General features: G+C 41.4%; 1 protein-coding gene across 10 annotated transcripts in view; it reads left to right on the top strand.

Annotated features, from left to right (window-relative positions):
* sipa1l2 (signal induced proliferation associated 1 like 2) overlaps positions 1-18,929 on the top strand; it is a 682,609-nt gene that overhangs the window by 105,658 nt on the left and 558,022 nt on the right. For 6 of the 10 annotated variants that reach the window (XM_072559738.1, XM_072559699.1, XM_072559708.1 and 3 more), the window contains exon 2: positions 4,047-4,171. The exons of the other annotated variants lie outside the window; for them this stretch is intronic. The gene's annotated coding sequence lies outside the window, so the exon portion shown is untranslated. The remainder of the gene's footprint in view (positions 1-4,046; positions 4,172-18,929) is intronic. 10 annotated transcript variants of the gene reach the window in all.

The following is an 18,929-nucleotide window of genomic DNA, read 5'->3' as shown; positions in this document are numbered from 1 at the left end:
AAACCCTCCAGAAGAGCTCTAGGTAACCTCCCATCTAGGATATTGGTACCCATCCTGTTCAAGTGTAATCTGTCCTCCTTGTACATGTCCCACCTTCCCCAGAAGGTATCCCAGTGACCCACTTATCTGAAGCCCGCCCTCCTACACCAGCCCTTTGACCATGTGTTCATCTGCACTTGCTCTCTGTTCCTAGCCTCACTAGCCCGTGGAACCAGAAGCAATCCTGAGATTACTACTCGGCTCATCCAGCCTTTAGCTTCCAACCTAACTCCCTACGTTCCTTTTTCAGTTCCTCATCCCTTTTCCTAGCTATGTCATTAGTACTGATGTGTACCATGATTTCTGGCTGCTCACTCTTCCCCCTTTAAAAATCCTGTAAACTCAATCTATGACATCCCTGACACTGGCACTCAGAGCACAATGGCACAATGTCCCCTCTGTACCTCTCACCATTGCATCACCTATCATCTATTGCTCTCCTATTCTACCCCCTTCCCTTCTGAGCCACAGAGCCAGGCTCAATGCCACAGACCTGGCTGCTGAGGCTTTCACCTGGTAGGGTGTTCCCCACGCCCCTCCCAAACACTATCCAAAATGGTATATTCATTGAGAGGGAGGGGGTCCCTGCACTGTCCCCCTACTTGTGGACATATTTGAACTTTTTGGGATAGAGAAATTACTAAAATAAATTAATATTTAAAATATATACTAGCTGGGTCTAAGCAGTAAAGAATTATAGAGAAATTCCACAACTTAAGGCTAAAGAATATCAGTAATTCTAAATTTAAATGAATCTACAGTGGCATTGATTGTAATATTGAAATAATTATAAAGCCATTTTGCTGGATTGTGTCTTGAATAAAATAGTAGTATATGCAACAAAACTAAACGCAGTAAATACAAAATAAAAATTGAAAGAATTATGGATGCTGTGAACAGATGTTGATGGAAAAGCTGAGCAGGTCTGGCAGCATCCCTGAAGAGAATTCAAAATTAATGTCTTGGGCCTGGTGACCTTTCCTCAGAACTCTAATAAACACAATAAATACAACCATGCAAGCTCTGTGGAAGGCAAAAAGCCGTTAGAAAGGAGAGAACTCAACTTGTGCATCAGGAGATGGCGCATCTGAATTGAATTATTGTATGAAAGGATTTACATACTGACATCTCTCATTTGGAATGTGTATGACAGCCACACTGATAATGAGCATAAAGAAAAGAGGTTTCTTACTTTCTTTTCACTCCTAGATTCCTCCTTTAGGTTGTGTCATTGGAGGAAAATGAAGAGATAGAAAGGTGAAGTCTTTGCAAGGAAGATGAAAATAGTGATTTTTTTCAGGGTTTGTGGGGTAGGGGAAGTCACCAACTGTATTAGAATATGTTGAATGCTTCACAGTGGAACGGGTCAGTCATTCTAGACAGCATGTCTGACTGACTCAGGATTATCACAAGCAAAGTGTGTGTAAATGAGTGGAAGAGACATTTGACATTTTTTCTGTTTTAAAATTTAAAAAAGCCTAATAGCGGAATTTGTGCAGAATTTAAGCAAATATAGCTACTGCTACAAGTTCTGTAGTTAGGAAATGTGTTCACTGAGAGCAGTTTGGCAGTTGAAACCTAAATCTGTGTATAGAAGCCACCTGCAAATCAGGATATGCAGCCCAGCCTTTGACAACTTAAAACATGAAGACAAATGTTTTCATTGCTGAGTTCTTCCTGTTTGTAACATGAAATGATTTGCTAGAACTATTGGGAATTGGGCTTGTTTACAGGATATTTACTGTATCACAGGAAGGAAAATGAGTTTTATAAAGCTACTCATTGTGTTTATAATGTTAGCCTTTACCTTTATTCATGTTAAGAATCAGAAGAAGGTTTATTTGTCCTGGAACATTAGTCTCCAAGATAACATGGGTATAGACTGTGGACCTGGACTTCCATGTCTGCAATATTTGATGACACTGAATCCTCTATCTCTGCTAAGTACAAGACCTGCTTCCAATTAGAATATTGCTGCTTTAATTTGTTTGCTTTAGAAAGTAACTGTAGATTTTGTGACTGTTATGGTACAGTGGTAGTGTCCTTACTTCTGAGCTAGGAGACCTGGATTCAAGCCGACCTGCTCCAGAGGTGTATCAGAAATTTTTATAGTGCCTAAAGAGGCATTCAGTCGATTGGGTCTGTACCTCTGAAGAGCATTCCACCCAGACCCAGTCATCAACTCCATCCCCATAATCCCACATTAACCATGGCTAATCTACCTTTTCTGCACATACCTGGTCACTACAGGGCAATTTAGCATGGCCAGTCCACCTTACTTGCAAATCTTTGAACTAAATATTTACTGAAATTAAATTGCATGTACAATATGAAATCATGCAACATGTTTTTTAATCACATTGCAATGACAAAGCATAACGTTTCTCGCCAAAAGAACATATTGCATTTAAATATATATATTTCCAGAATGTGTTTGAAGTATCGGCAAATGAATGACATATCAATTATACCAGTAAACTTTACTCAAAATACTGCATGCTGCTTATCAAAACAGTCAGAATATTTCAAGCACTGCTTAACTGAGGTAGCACATTAGGTCGTACTACTTTGTTTACACTACTGTAGTAGAATCAAGTAAAATACTTTTCCATGAGAGCTTGTATCTCTCTCTTTTTTTTGCAATATTATATTTCTAGGATTGCAGATAATGAACACAGCAACTGCTGAATATGGGAGCCTAGCACATCTAGTTTTAAAATATCTACCCTAAAGGTTTATTCTCAGGAGTAAAATTCAGATCAGTGTTTCAAATCGATCAAGCCAGGTTTAAATGGGCAAACCCAGTGCAACAAAGTGGTCGATTGAACAGATTAAAAAGTTCATGATTTGATTGGGAGGAGAATGGAAATTAGTTTTTTTTTTTAAGGGTGTTCCACACCAGCTGAGGTATGATGGCCCTCAGGTTTCCTCCCACAGTCCAAAGATGTGCAGGTCAGGTGAATTGATCATGCTAAATTGCCTATAGTGTTAGATGCATTTGTCAAGGGAATGGGTCTGGGTGGGTTACTCCTCTTCAGAGGGTTGGTGTGGACTTGTTCGACAACCACCTGATGAAGGAGCAGTGCTCCAAAAGATAGTGCTTCCAATTAAACCTGTTGGACTCCAGCCTGGTGTTGTGTGATTTTTAACTTTGCATTCTGAAGAGAAACTGGTGATCCAGCAGCTCTAGTTTGACAGAACCATGTTTGTCTATAGCTTCTCATTAATTTTAAACTTGACATAGTAGCAATCTTATCAGATTCAATATCATGACTAAAGGGACGGATGTTACAACAAATAGATGTGAAACTACAGGGTTTAGGTGACATGACTGTCAAGATAAAATGTATGTTCTAAGGTATGCAGCATAAAGAATTGAGAATATATAGATAATTTGTAATTAACACTTTTTTTTAAAGTGTGTGCACATGAAATCCTTAAAGTAGCAGAAGGTGTTCAGCTAGTTCTAAGAGACAGCAAGCAGGTCAAGAGAATTCAAGTAATACCTGGTCTATTCGAAGCTGAAGCAGTCTGAGAACAATTGGTTGAGGAGCCAACTGTTGCCATCCAACTGGCAACTTAATTGGACTTCCTTGACTCATGATGAAATGCAAAAAAAAAGAGAATCTATTGAATTACTTAAGATGACGTGAGAGAATTGTTACATTCTGTCAACAGGAAGTAAATCTACGACCTTGCAGGAGTGCTGGAAATATCTTCCGTTTCCATCTTCACTGAAGAGCCATCAGTTGGAAATCGGTTTGTGAGCAAAAGGAAATACTGGTAATACAACTTAGCAGGTGGTTAGATTATCTGTTACTGGTGATGGCTGCTGCCTGACATTTGTCTGGCGCAAATGTTACTTGCCACTTTCAGTTCAAGCCTGGAAATTATTCAGGTCTTGCTGCAGTTAAACATGGACTCTTTCTGTATCTGAGGAGTTGTGAACAGTGCTGAACATGGTTCAATCATTGGTGAACATCCCCATTTCTGATCTTTTGATGTAGGGAAGGACATTTATGAAGCAGCTGAAGTAAGTCGGTCCTCTGAGACTGCCCTGGGAACTGCAGTGATGGCTTGGAGCTGTGATGATTGACCTTCAACAACCATAACCATCTTCCAATGTGTCAAGGTATGACTTCAACATTTGGGGAGTTTCCCCACCTAAACTCCTCTGAGTCCTATTTTGCTAGGACTCCTCAATACAACAATCTGTCAAATGCAACCTTGATGTCAAGGGCTGTAACTCTCCCCTCACCTCTGGAATTCAGCTTTTTTTTTTTGACCATGTTTGAACCAAGGCTGTAATGAGGTTAGGAGCTGAGTGGCCCTGGTGGACCTCAAACTGGGTGTCACTGCAAAGGTTGTTGCAAAGCAGGTACTACTTGACATCACTGATGACACCTTTCATGATTTTACTGAAATTTAAGGGTAGACTGGGACGGTAATTGGCTGAATGGGATTTGTCCTGCTTTTTTGAGTCCAGGACATAGCTGGGCAACTTTCCACATTGTCAGGTAGTTCGCATTGTTGTAGCTGTATTGAAACATCTTAGCTAAAGGTACAGCAAATTCTGGAGCATAAGGCTTCACTACTATTGCCAGAAAATCATCAGAGCCTTTGCAAATCCCAGTGCCTCCAACTGATTTTTGATATCACTGAGTGAATCGATTTAGCTGAAAACTGTCCTTTGTGTAACTGGGGACCACTGGAAGAGGCGGAGATGGATCATCCACCTGGCACTTCTGGCTGAAGATTATTGCAAATGTTCCAGCCTTTTCTTTTGCACTGATGTGCTGGGCTCTTCCTTCCTCGAGGTGGAGATATTTGTGGAGCTGCCTCTTCCAGTTAGTCTACCAACATTCGCAACTGGATGTGGCAGGACTGTAGAACTTAGATCTAATCCCTTGGTTGTGGAATCACTTAGCTCTATCACTTGATGCTTATACTGTTTGGTATGCAGGTAGTCCTGTTGATAGCTTCATCAGTTTGACACCTCATATTTAGGAATGCCTGGTGTTGTTCCTGGCATGTCCTCTCTGTTGAACCAGACTGGATTCTCTGGCTTGATGATAATGATGGAGTGGGGGATATGCCAGGCCAAGAAGTAGTAGACTGTTTTGGAGTACAATTCTGTAGTTGCTGAGGAGCCATGGCCTTTCATCATTAGTTTAGTTGCTAGATCTGTTTGAATTCTGACCCATTTAATACAGTGCTACACAATGCCATGCTAAATGATGGTATTCCAAATGTGCAGGCTGAACTTTGTCTTTATAAGGTCTGTACGATGGTCAATTTTGCTGATATTGTTGTGGACTGATGCGCCTGCAGCACGCTGATTGGTGAAGATGTGTTCAAGTATTTTTTTTCCCCTCTTGCTGGTTACCTCACCTGCTGCAGATCCAGCCTAGTAGCTATGTCCTTTAGGATCTGACCAGCTCGATCTCCAGGTGTGGAGTCATCTATAAGTAAAAACAATGATTGCAGATGCTGGAAACCAAAGTCTAGACTAGAATGGTGCTGGAAAAGCACAGCAGTTCAGGCAGCATCCGAGGAGCAGTAAAATCAAAGTTTCGGGCAAAAGCCCTTCACCAGAAATACAGGAGTCACATGTAAGCCATACCAGATAAGGATGTCAGTTTTCATTCCCTGAAGGACATTAGTGAGCTAGATGGATTGTGCCATCTGCTCTAGTGTCCAATTGTATGGCCAATTCTGTTTGATAATCTTCCTGTGAAATGTTTTTGAGATATTTCACTGTTGAAGGTGTATTATAAATGTATATTTTACTGTTGCTGCTGTTTCAACATGTCCTTCCTCCGCTCCTTTATTTGTACAGCTAGTTCTCAATTCTGAATCCTGGCTCAAAAAATAATGACAACACCAACGCCACGAGATTTCTATTTTAAGGAATCAGCCCTGCAAAGCTGTGTTCCCAGTGGTGATTCAGAAGTGATTTTAGATAACTTTTTTTTACAGAAGGTGAAAGAAGTTTGGAAAGCACTTAACAAATTTATAAGCCAGTCTTTATGTGAAGATAGGATTTCCCAACTGCTGATTTTATTTAAGGAATGAAGGTTCTTGGTTCATTGCTGGACAAGCGATTTTGTTGGCTGGAAGTCAGGGAGGAAAGGCTTTCCTAACTACATTCTTGGGCAGGACGAGAAATTCAACCTTTATATTGCCGAGTAGATTTTGCAGCAGAATGTTGTCATTTAAAGTACAGATAGTTCTTAAGCTGCTTTTTCTAACTGAAGACAGTGATGGGAGGGGAATGCTGTTGTCGAAATTTGTGGAAAATGAAGAAAGAGCTTCAGCCGTTGAATTACTGGCCCAAAGGACATATAAGAATTGCTCCTGCAGTGACCATTTTATATCATCATAATTTCACCTTTTGCATTTTTGCTGTTCAGCAGACTGAGATGAAACTCTTGGGATATGCGCAGTTATTGAAACTTGTTTTCCAGTTTAAAATTTTAGGTTTGCAATTCTTGGTTTCTGATCGCTCCAGGGCATCACCACCTCCATTTTTTTGTTCATTCTTCTCCAGCCCAAAAACCCCCTTAGATGCTGATGCCCTACATTTTTGCATTCTACCATGTCCCCGATTTGAATTACTTCCCAACTGGTTGGCCCCAAAGATCTAGTATTTCACTCCTGAACCTTTCCACTTCATCCCTCATCTCCTTTTAGACGTTCCTATAAAATGTATGTGTTTGACCAGGCTTTAGACCACCCACCCTAAGGTTTCCTTAGATTGCCCAGTATCAAATATTGTTCATTAACACTTCAGTGAAGCACCATGGAATGTTCTACTGTATTAAGCATATTATTATAAATGCATGGTCTTTATAACATTCTAATGCAAGCAGTGCAGTGGGTGAGAAAATAGTCTGGGCCTTTTTCTACATGGATTTTAATTGAGAACTATATTTGGTTCCAGTCTGTTCCCACTCATGGCTTGATTACTAGCTAATGGTATTGCTGCAGCTTCACGTGGAGACTGATTTGTTGTGAAAGATGAAGCATTGATGTAGAAGTGGAAATGCATGCCATGTGTAATATGAGTTGTTAAATAGAATAGTCATATGGACCTTATCAAAGTAACTTCTGCTTTCATGGTGCACACAGCGTGCTGCAAAGGTTTGCTTTCTCATTTGAGCGTGCACAAACTGTTGATGCCTATTACACAATGACTAATAATTCAAATAGAATTATTAGATGACAATATCTTTCAATTTCATCTGCTATTTTTAAAATACAGGGGCAGCATTACTTTGTGAACTTTAAATAATATTGTCTAAAATAACGTCTACTGTACAAACACTTGCAATGTTTGCTAGATTCCTTTGTTTGCTTGTTCAATTTTTCAAACTAATTTGTTTTGCTTAATTAAATTCACTAAAAGTGCTTAATTTTTGTTTGCTTTTCTAAAGAATGTCAAAAGTGAGCAAATTGCATTACTGCTGGCTGTTAAGGTCATTTAATGTAAATTCCAGCAATCACATAGCTCCCAATGTCTCCTGTGAATAGGGAGTGTATTTCATGTGACTGACACAGCATAAGTTGATGTGAATCTATAGCCCAGCTAAGGGAATTGAATTTTACATGCTGTAATTGCTTGTTTGTAGATTCAGCAGGTTGGGATTGTTTTCTTTAGGATGACTTGATGGAGGTCTTCTGGAATTATAAAATGATAAGTTGTAGATAGCTTAGATGGGACTGTTTGCTCAGTTGACTGGACAGCTGGTTTGTGGCAGAATGACGCCAACAGTGTAGGTTCATTCCCAAAACCAACTGTGGTCACCATGAATGCCCCACCTTCTCACTCCCCTCAGCTGGTGTGACCCTCAGGTTAAACTCGCCATCAGTCATGTCTCTCTAATGACAGGACAGCCCAGTTGTCCTTTTGGACTATGGCGACTTTACTTTTAGGCCAGTTAGCTCCGTAGACTGAACGGCTAGTTTGTGATGCAGAGGAATGCCAACAACATGATCTCAATCCCCACACTGGCTGAGGTTACGATAAAGGGCTCTCCTCCACAATCTCTCCCCCTGCCTGAGGCATGGTGTCCCTCATTACCAGTTGCTGTGTGGATCTCCTGAGGTCCATGTATGGCCTTGGTTCCTGGTAGCGGAAGCCATTCATCCGTACTCCTGATATGTTGCAGAGCTTTGCAGTGGCTGCACAATTTAGATTAGATTCGCTACAGTATGGAAACAGGCCCTTTGGCCCAACAAGTCCACACCAACCCTCCGAAGAGTAACCCACCCAGACCCATTCCCCTATCCTATTTACCCCTGACTAAAGGCAATTCAGGATGGCCAGTTCACCTGACCTGCACATCTTTGGATTATGGGACAAAACTGGAGCACCTGGAGGAAACCCAGTCACACACACTGAGTTGCCCGAGGTTGGAATTGAATCCGGGTCCCTGATGCTGAGAGGCAGCAGTGCTAACCGTAGAATGTTGCTCATTGCTTCCGGTAGTGATTTTGGTGAATAGTTTAGAAGCTTTCAAGAGGAAGTTAGGCAAGCATGAGCGAGAAAGCAATAGAAGGATGTATTGATAAGATTATTTAGAGGGTGAAGAGGTCCCCTGAGTTTATAAATACCGTTGTTTTGAATTACCTGTTTCCATTTCCTAAGTACTTTGTGGGGAGTTTTAAAAAGGAGCTTTGGTTTCTGTCTTTTTGTATAATAAAGAAAATGTTTTCAAAGGAACTGGTTAGATGGTTCTATGTAATTCAGTAAATAATTTGCATTTTACAATGCAAGTCTTTGAAACCTTGCGTTCAGCCAAATGGGTATATCTAAAACAAATTGCAGTGTTAGTAGTGGCATAAAAGGTTAGCATACTTCCCAAAGAGGCAGTCTTTGGTTTCTCATGAGGGATAAACTGACTAGTTTAGCTGCTTCTTTGTCAAATGGTTAGTGGTGCAGGATCATGAGACATAGAATTTATAGTAAAAGATCAAAGTGTCATACAACTGATGTGAAGTATTGAACAAACCTAGATTGATGTTAAGTCTTTAATCACTTAGAATGGGATGCAGGTTTTGAGTGATTTATTATGTAAACCCCAGAACTTCTTTCTAGTCACAGTCCCGAGATAACTTGAGATTCTATGATTAAAGAAAAGTGACATGTCCACTCAGACAATGCATTAAAGGTGTGAGTTCAGAGTCTCTCTGTATCCCAACCTTGAGTCCGACTGGTTCTGTTTCCAAGGTAGGACTTTATAAAATGTTACATGGACTGACTGCCTACAGATTGTGTGCTTTTGAACAAAAGTGAATGTACCTGCAAATGCAAATTCACTCCATAGATTTGTATTCGTGTGTGTGAGGGAGAGAAAGAAGAGTGTGTGCGTGCATGAGACGGTATGTGTGTGAGTGTGATGGAGTATATATGTGTGTGTGTGTGTGTGTATATACAGTGTAGTGGGGTCACCTGTAGTGTGACATGAACCTAAGGTCCCAGTTGAGGCCATCCTCATGGGTACCGAACTTGGCAATCAGCGTCTGCTTGGTGACTCTAGGTTGTTGCGTATCTCAGTCAGCCTTGGAAGACGGTCACCTGAAGATCTGCCGCTGAATGTTCTTGACTGCTGAAGTGCTTCCACAACTGGGAGGGAACATCCCATCTGACACTTGTGCATTGTCCATTCATCCGTTGTCTTAGTGTCTGCTTGGTTTCATCAATATACCATGCCTCAGGGCATTCTTGCCTGCAGTGTATGAGATAGACAACATTGGCCGAGTAGCAACACTGATTTTATAGTCTGTTGTACTGGTTAGTTAACATTTTGCTGTTCTGGCTTAATTAGAAACTATCATTGGTTAGACCATGGGAAGCAAAGTGAATTGTGGTCATGTTTTAAAATTTGCTCATTTAAGAACAGTAGAAATAGGAAAAAGAGTAGGTCATTCAGACCCTCATGAGTGCCCTGGCATTCTATAAGATCATGCTGATATGTCTGAGGTGTCAATTTCTTTCATTCCAGCTCCTCTTAGCCTGAGCTCCTTTATTTCAAAGATCCAGTCTAGTCTCCGCGACTCTTTGGAGTAGAGAATTCCAGACCTTTGCTACCCCCTTGGAGTAGAATTTGCTTTACATCTTGGTTTTAAAAGAAAACCCATTTCTCTGTCACCATGTCCCTTCTATTGGAATTCCTTTACATGGAAATATCATCTTAACATATGTGTGAGAAGCCGACTCAGAATTGTGTATGTTTCAATTAGATAGTGCTGGAAATCAAGCCCCAGTATCCCAGATTCGGCTTAAATATTGGATTTGTAAAAGTACTCTATCATCAAATTCATTGTCTCTTCTCCCCTGCCCCATGCAACCCTGTACAATCCTAATATCTCTTAAACCTATAATATAGTCCAACATTTTGCACTCCAATCATTGCACCTGCAATTACATTATCTTTTCCAATAGTATGAACAATCTTTACATTAAATGGTTGCAAAAACAGGTTCCACCGGAATAGCCTTGCATTCTGATTTTTAAATTTTTGTATGAAGTCCAGTGGATTATAATCAGTGTAAATTATCATTTCCTTGTTACTGTGTCAAACATTGACTTGAAAATCTTGAAGAGCAAACTACAATCCAAAAGTGTCTCTTTCTGCTGTAGAATACTTCTGATATTGGTTTAGTTTCTTAGAGTGATACCTTACTGACTATTCCTGACTCCCCAGTCTATGTCACAAGTGTCGACTACCACTTTGAAATGTCTAGAAAATTCAGGAGTGGCCAACATTGGTTTATTTGTTAGTTTTGCCTTCAGCTTCTCAAAGACAATTTGGCACTCTGCTGACCACAACACTTTTGCTTGTTTCTTTAACAAATTTGTGAAAAGCACAGCTATTGGGGTAAAAATATGCATAAAATTCCAGTAGAATCCATACATTCCTAAATATCCCATCATTTCTCATTTATTTTTAGTTATAGGGAATTCCATTAGAGCAGAGGATCAGTTAGCACAGTTGGCTGGAAGGATGGTTTGAGATGCAGAGTGATGCTGACAGCATGGGTTCCATTCCTGTACTGGCTGAGGTTACCACGAAGGCCTCACCTTCTCAGCCTTGCTCCTTTCCAGAGGCATAGTGACCCTTTGGCTCAACCACCACCAGTCTTCTCTCTGTCTAATGAGAGAGCAGCGCTATGGTCCTCTGGGACCATGATGACTTTACCCTTTTACTTTCTATTAGACCCTTTACTTTTGCTGTCTTCAGTAACACTTGTCTTTGTCCAACAGAATACCCCAGGTAGGCTACTCCAGTTTTTTCCGAATTCACTTTTGGCCGAAGTAAGAGTCCCATCCAGGAAGAGTCATGCTGGACAGGAAACGCAACCTTGTGTTGTCATCAGAGTTTGTTCTGCTTTCTGTTCTTATTTCAGATTTGCAGCATCCACAGTATTTAACTTCTATTGCTACAGTTAGGTGTTGTTTCTGTTTGTGACATTTTTGTCTGATTTTGGTACATTCATCCTCTGCTTTTCAAGCTTCAATAATTTTCCATTCGTTTGTCTCTGAATTTACTATTACCATAGAAAATGATCCTACCTCTTCAAAGAGTAATAAATATTCTGTTTTAGTCATAGCTTCATAGAGACTGATCCACTATTGCTGTGGTAGTGCATCGATTGTGATCTGTGGCTTCCCTTTGATGTAGACTGTCAAACTTTCAGATCTGATTAATTGGAGTCCGAACTCCTGGATTCTTGGTGGCATTTTCACTATTGCCTTGAAATCCAGGAGAGTAACAAATGGCTTGTGGTCTCTTTACACCACAAAGCTGAATTTGTCAGGTAACCTGAGAAATGTTTATCTCACTGCCCAAAACTGTTAAAGCATCTTTCTTAATCAGTTGCAAAGCATTACTCTGTTTCTATCAGTACTCAGTGCAAAGTAACAGCTTTCCTGCTCTTGTCTTTCTGAACTTGAATGAATACTGTGCCTCGTGGATGCATCCACCGCTGCTACTGTGGGAAAGCTGAGGTTAAAATGAGATTATACACCTGAAGAGAATAACTTCTGCTTTTATCTTCTAAAATGCTATAGTCTCCTTCAGATTCCAAGGTAATTTTGCTGTTTTAATGAAAGCTTTCTTATAGGTTTTGTGATATTAGCCTAGTAGGGAGGTTCTTTCTAAATCTGGTTTATCGTTCCAAAACAAAATCATTGAACATTACACTCACTTCTTTGCTGTGATAACTCATTTATATCTCTAGTCATTCTTGGATCTTTCTTTTGTATAATATGACCAAATAATGCAATTCTTCTCTTTGCAAAGTGACACTTCTCTAGTATAATTGCTGTGTTAGCAAAACTCCCAGGCTGTGGCAGTGTGCTCCTTTTTAGTTGTACTGCCTGCCAGAATCATATCCATATTAGAAATTTGATGATTTACTTATTTATTGTTACTTGCATTTTAGAGTGATTAATACAGCGAAAATCTTCAAGTTACCACAATTCCGTCCCATTTTGAATTGTTTAGGAATAAAAACGAAAGAAGATATAACTGAAAGAGTGCCCTGAGCTGGGCATCTGCACCACCATCTGTCCTCCACAGCGTCGCTGCTGCCTGTGCCAGACCCAACGTAGGAATTGCTACTGTTTAGGTGCCATCTACTGTCACTGGGCTCCCCCCTTACCGATACCGAATCCTGTGCTGAACCCACCTGATGCCAAGAGTGCTGGCTCGGGGCATACCATGCTGCTGCTGACGCAGATACCACCTTGCCAGCATCAGGAATTCTCACTCTGGAAGACCAGGCTGTTGCAGCTGTCTCCCCAAAAGTTCTGCTCCAGCTGCCCTTTGCCGAGATATCACTGTCTTAAAAAGTCTGTTGCCACCTCTGATTGCTGGAGGAGCTTTGCTGCTGTTGCCAACACCGAACGCCAGGAGGATGTCCCTGCTGCCGCTGCTGCACCTGCCTTCAATCGCGATGAGGAGCCAGGTCAGTCATTGCCTCTGACCACTGGGAGGAGCCATGATTCTATGCATGGCCTGCTCTAGCTGCCATGCCGATTTTTGCTGACTAACCTGCCACAAAAGGCTCTAAAGAAATATGAAAGAGAAGAATGAAAGAAATGTGTAGAAGTAAAAAGACAGTTTTTGGAAAACATGGGGGAGCAGATAAGCATCGAACAAGAGTCCACAAGCAGCCCAGCTACTCCGCTGCCATCTTGAATTACTTTGATGATATCCATTTCTAGCATTCCATGAAAATGTAACATTTATGGGATAAAGAATTCCAAGGTCAGTTGGATGGCAACGTTCCATAGTCGAGACCAGTTGATTAGCATGATTTGGTCCAGATGCTGAAGTCCTGGAGCATTGTAGTATTGGGAATATGACAAGTTATATTGGCAGAAGCCTAAAGGAAGCCTGTGAGCATTAATACTTCAGTGCAGCTAATGGAGTTAATATTGAAAAGTCCATAAGTAACATTAGAATCTTATAACTGAACAAGATTAAAGCTCAAGAAAACTCCAAAGGCATATCTAGTTTGGTGAAGCTAACTATTAATGAAAAGCTAGACCTGTTCTAGTGAGTAGGTACCTCCCACTGGAGTGCAGTCCTGGAGTCAAAGGGGCCATTAATGTAAGGCAAGAAGGTAATCAACCAGAACTGAGGCATTGTATGACACATGTGGATGTATTGCTTGTACTTACCCAAAAATCCTTGGGTTCTGAAATGCTAGAGGAATGGAAAATGCCAGTGTGACATTACTATTCATAAAGAGAGAGAGGCAAAACTATAGGCCAATCAGATTAGTATCTATTGTAGGAAGAGTGTTGGGATCAATTATGAACAAAATAATAATGGTACATTTGGGAAATCATAGTATGATTAAGCAGAGTCAGCATGGCTTCATAGTGTGGAAAGTGTGTCTGACTGTTTATCTGAAATAGTCTCCGGTAGAGTGGATAGAGGTGAAGAAGTAAATGTATTGTATTTTGACTTCCAGAAGTTTTTGACAAGGTTCGGTCATATGAAAAGAGTCCATAGTGTTGGAGATAGTATTTTGCTGCAGAGAGGGAATTGGCTGATGGGCAGGAAACAGCGAGCGAGGATAATGGGTTCTTTTCCAATTGTGACCAGTGGGGTTCCACCGTGAACTGCAGTGGGACTGCAACTGTTGACCATATATATACATGATTTGGAGGAAGGAAGTGAATGTACTGTAGCCAAATTTGCAGATGAGACAAAAATATAAAGCCATTGAGATGTACTGCATGGAAACAGACCCTTCAGTCCAACACTGCCATGCCGACCAGATATCCCAACCCAATCTAGTCCCACTTGCCAGTACCTGGCCCACATCCCTCCAAATCCTCCCTATTCCTATACCCATCTAAATGCCTTTTAAATGTTGCAATTGGACCAGCCTCCACCACTTCCTCTGGTAGCTCATTCCATACAAGTACCACCCTCTGTGTGAAAAAGTTGCCCCTTAGGTCCCTTTTATATCTTTCCCCTCTCACCCTAAACCTATGCCCTCTAGTTCTGGACTCCCCCACCCCAGGGAAAAGACTTTGTCAATTTATCCTCTCCATGCCCCTCATAATTTTGTAAACCAATATAAAGTCACCCCTCAGCCTCCGACACTCCAGGGAAAACAGCCCCAGCCTGTTCAGCTTCTCCCTATAGCTCAAATCCTCCAACCCTGGCAACATCCTTGGAAATCTTTTCTGAACCCTTTCAAGTTTCAGAACATCTTTCCGATAGGAAGGAGACCAGAATTGCACGCCGTATTCCAACTGTGGCCTAACCAGTGTCCTATACAGCCACAACATGATGTCCCAACTCCAGTACTCAATACTCTTGACCAATAAAAGAAAGCATACCAACTGCCGCCTTCAGTATCCTGTTTACCTGTGACTCCACTTTCAAGGAGCTATGAAGCTACACTCCAAGGACTATTTGTTCAGCATGACTCCCTAGGACCTTACCATTAAGTGATTAACTGTATAAGTCCTGCTAAGATTTGCTTTCCCAAAATGCAGCACCTCGCATTTATCTGAATTAAACTCCATTTGCTACTTCTCAGCCCATTGGCCCATCTGATCAAGATCCTGTTGTAATCTGAGGTAATCTTCTTTGCTGTTCACAACACCTCCAATTTTGGTGTTATCTGCAAACTTACTAACTCTACCTCTTATGCTCACATCCAAATCATTTATGTAAATGACAAAAAGTAGAGGGACCAGCACCGATCCTTGTGGCGCTCCATTGGTCACAAGCCTCCCGTCTGAAAAATAACCCTCCACCACCACTCTCTGTCTTCTACCTTTTTGAGCCAGTTCTGTATCCAAATGGCGAGTTCTCCCTGTACTCCATGAGATCTAACTTTGCTAAGCAGTCTCCCATGGGGAACCTTGTTGAACGCCCTACTGACGTTCATATAAATCACATCTACCTCTCTACCCTCATCAATCCTCTTTGTTACTTCTTCTAAAAACTCAATCAAGTTTGTGAGACATGATTTCCTGAGCACAAAGCCATGTTGACTATCCCTAATCAGTCCTTGCCTTTCCAAATACATGTACATCCTGTCCCTCAGGATTCCCTCTAACAACTTGCCCACCACCAATGTCAGGCTCACTGGTCTATAGTTCCCTGCCTTGTCCTTACCACCCTTCTTAAACAGTGGCATCACGTTTGCCAACCTCCAGTCTTCTGGCACCTCACTTGTGACTATCGATGATCCAAATATCTCAGCAAGAGGCCAAGCAATCACTTCTCCAGCTTCCCACAGAGTTCTCTGGCATACCTGATCAGGTCCTGGAGATTTATCCATCTTTACCCATTTCAAGACATCCAGCACTTCCTCCTTTGTAATCTGGACATTTTGCAAGATGTCGCCATCTATTTCCCTACAGTCTATATCTTCCATATCCTTTTTCACAGTAAATACCGATGCAAAATACTCATTTAGTATCTCCCCCATTTTCTGTGGCTCCACATAAAGGCCACCTTGCTGATCTCTGAGGGGCCCTACTCTCTCCCTCGTTACCCTTTTGTCCATAATGTATTTGTTAAAACCCTTTGGATTCTCCTTCATTCTATTTGCCAAAACTATCTCATGTCCCCGTTTTGCCCTCCTGATTTCCCTCTTAAGTATACTCCTACTGCCTTGATACTCTTCTAAGGATTCACTCGATCTATCCTGTCTGTACCTTACCTATGCTTCCTTCTTTTTCTTAACCAAACCCTCAATTTCTTTAGTCATCCAGCATTCCCTATACCTACCAGCCTTCCCTTTCACCCTGACAGGAATATACTTTCTCTGGATTCTTGTTATCTCATTTCTGAAGGCTTCCCATTTTCCAGCCGTCCCTTTACCTGCGAACATCCGCCTCCAATTAGCTTTTGAAAGTTCTTGCCTAATACCATCAAAATTGGCCTTTCTCCAATTTAGAACTTCAACTTTTAGATCTGGTCTATCCTTTTCTGTCGCTATTTTAAAACAAATAAAATTATAGTCGCTGGCCCCAAAGTGCTCCTCCACTGACACCTCAGTCACCTGCCCTGCCTTATTTCCCAAGAGAAGGTCAAGTTTTGCACCTTCTCTACTAGGTATATCCACATACTGAATCAGAAAATTTTCTTGTACACACTTAACAAATTCCTCTCCATCTAAACCCTGAACACTATGGCAGTCTCAGTCTATGTTTGGAAAGTTAAAGTCCCTGACCATAACCACCCTGTTATTCTTACAGATAGCTGAGATCTCCTTACAAGTTTGTTTCTCAATTTCCATCTTACTATTAGGGGGTCTATAATACAATCCTACCAAGGTTATCACCCCTTTCTTATTTCTCACTTCCACCTAAATATGTATTTCCAGGAATATCCTCCCTCAGCACAGCTGTAATGCTATCCCTTACCAAAAACGCCACTTCCTCTCCTCTCTTGCCTCTCTTTCTATTCTACCTGTAGCATTTGTATCCTGAAACATTAAGCTGCCAGTCCTGTCCATCCCTAAGCCATGTTTCTGTAATTGCTATGATAGCCTTGTCCCATGTTCCTAACCATGCCCTGAGTTCATCTGCCTTCCCAGTTAAGGCCCCTTGCATTGAAATAAATTCAGTTTAATTTATTAGTCCTACCTTGTCCCTGCCTGTCCTGACTGTTTGCTTGATGTTCTTCTGTTCTCAACTGTACCAGTCCGATTGATTTCTTTCCTCACTATCTCCCTGGGTCCTACCCCCCCACTTACTAGTTTAAATCTGCCCGAGCAGCTCTAGCAAATCTCCCTGCCAGTGTATTAGTCCCCTTCCAATTTAGGTGTAAACCGTCCTTCTTGTACAGGTCACTTCTACCCCCAAAATTTTCCAATGATCCAAAAATGTGAATCCTCCCATTCACCAGCTCCTCAGCCATGCATTCATCTGCTCTACCTCCTATTCCTGGCCTCACTAGCTTGTAGCACCGGGAGTAATCCAAATATTACTACACTCGAGGACCTCCTTTATAAATTCCTGCCTAACTTTCTGTAATCTCCCTTCAGAATCTCAACCTTTTCCCTTCCTATGTCATTGGTTCCAATGTGGACAATGACCTCTTGCTGGCCCCTCTCCCCCTTGACAATATTCTGAACTGTCTCTGAGACATCCTTGATCCTGGCAGTAGGGAAGCAACACACTATTCTGATTTTTCGCTGCTAGCCATAGAAATGTCTGTACCTCGGACTAGAGAGTCCCCCTAACACAATTGATCTCTTGGAACTTGACGTACCCCCTCATTGCATTAGAGCCAGTCTCAATACCAGAAACTTGGCTGTTTGTGCTTTGTTCCCCTGAGAATCCATCACCCCCTACATTTTCCAAAACCGCATACTTGTTTGAAATGGGTCTAGCTACAGAAGGCTCCTGCAGTAGCTGTCTATCTCTCTTAACTTTCCTGGAGTTAACCCATCTATATGACTGTATCTGAGACATCCCCCCCCCCCCCCCCCCACCACCCCCCACCCCCCCCACCCCCGCATAACTGCCATCCATCACATACTGTTGCTGTCGCAAATTCCTCATTGCTTCTAACTGTCTCTCCAACCGATCTATTCACTCGGATAGGATTCGCAGCCAAAAGTATTTATTGCAGATATAATCCACAGTAACCCTTAAACTCTCTTTAAACTCCCACATCTGACAAGAAGCGCACATCACTCCACTATAGGCTATTTTTGCTCCTTCACGATCTGCAGACCCAGAAAGTAACACTATCTAATTTCTCTACAAAACACTGCCCCAGGTCAAATTAATAGTTATGGCTTATTATATAAGTTTCATCAGAGACATATCTCAAAAAACATATAATCAAGAAAGAACCCACTCTACTCACTACTGCAGACTTTCTGTAGGTCCCACTTAAAACTTAAAAGCAATACACTTATTTGCTTCTATACTGCAAATGTTGCCTAAACAGTTCCTCCAAGATCAGTTGTGAATTTCACTGTTTGTTAATTTTCCCAAACACACTCTAATGTCCAGCGATACATGAATTCAAACAGCAAAGACAGTAACTGTGCAGGTTCATTGCTGTGTCAGTTTCTTACTCTCTCTCCCCTGCACTGTCCTCACCATGTGCTTCCTTTGTCTGCTCTTCTCCCTTTTAAAACTGCTGTTGTTTTGACTTTTTTTTTCCAAAGTTCCAAAACAATGCAACAGCATATAAAACAGTAATTGCTGCTCCTGGAATTTGAGGAAATCACCTCCAACACCTTAAATACCTCAATAAAGGAGCAGCTGTTACAGCCAGAAATTTTTCCCGTCCTTGTCGAAACCCAAGTTGTTAGAGGGGTATAAACAGTTTACAGAGAAATAATGATAGCTAAAGTAAGTGGGCAATAAGTTGGCAAATTGTACA

This window comes from Chiloscyllium punctatum, chromosome 3 (genome assembly GCF_047496795.1).
Source record: "Chiloscyllium punctatum isolate Juve2018m chromosome 3, sChiPun1.3, whole genome shotgun sequence".
NCBI classification, from domain to species: Eukaryota; Metazoa; Chordata; class Chondrichthyes; order Orectolobiformes; family Hemiscylliidae; genus Chiloscyllium; species Chiloscyllium punctatum.
Note: the sequence above shows the minus strand (reverse complement) of the source record. Positions and strands in the feature narration are given on the sequence as shown.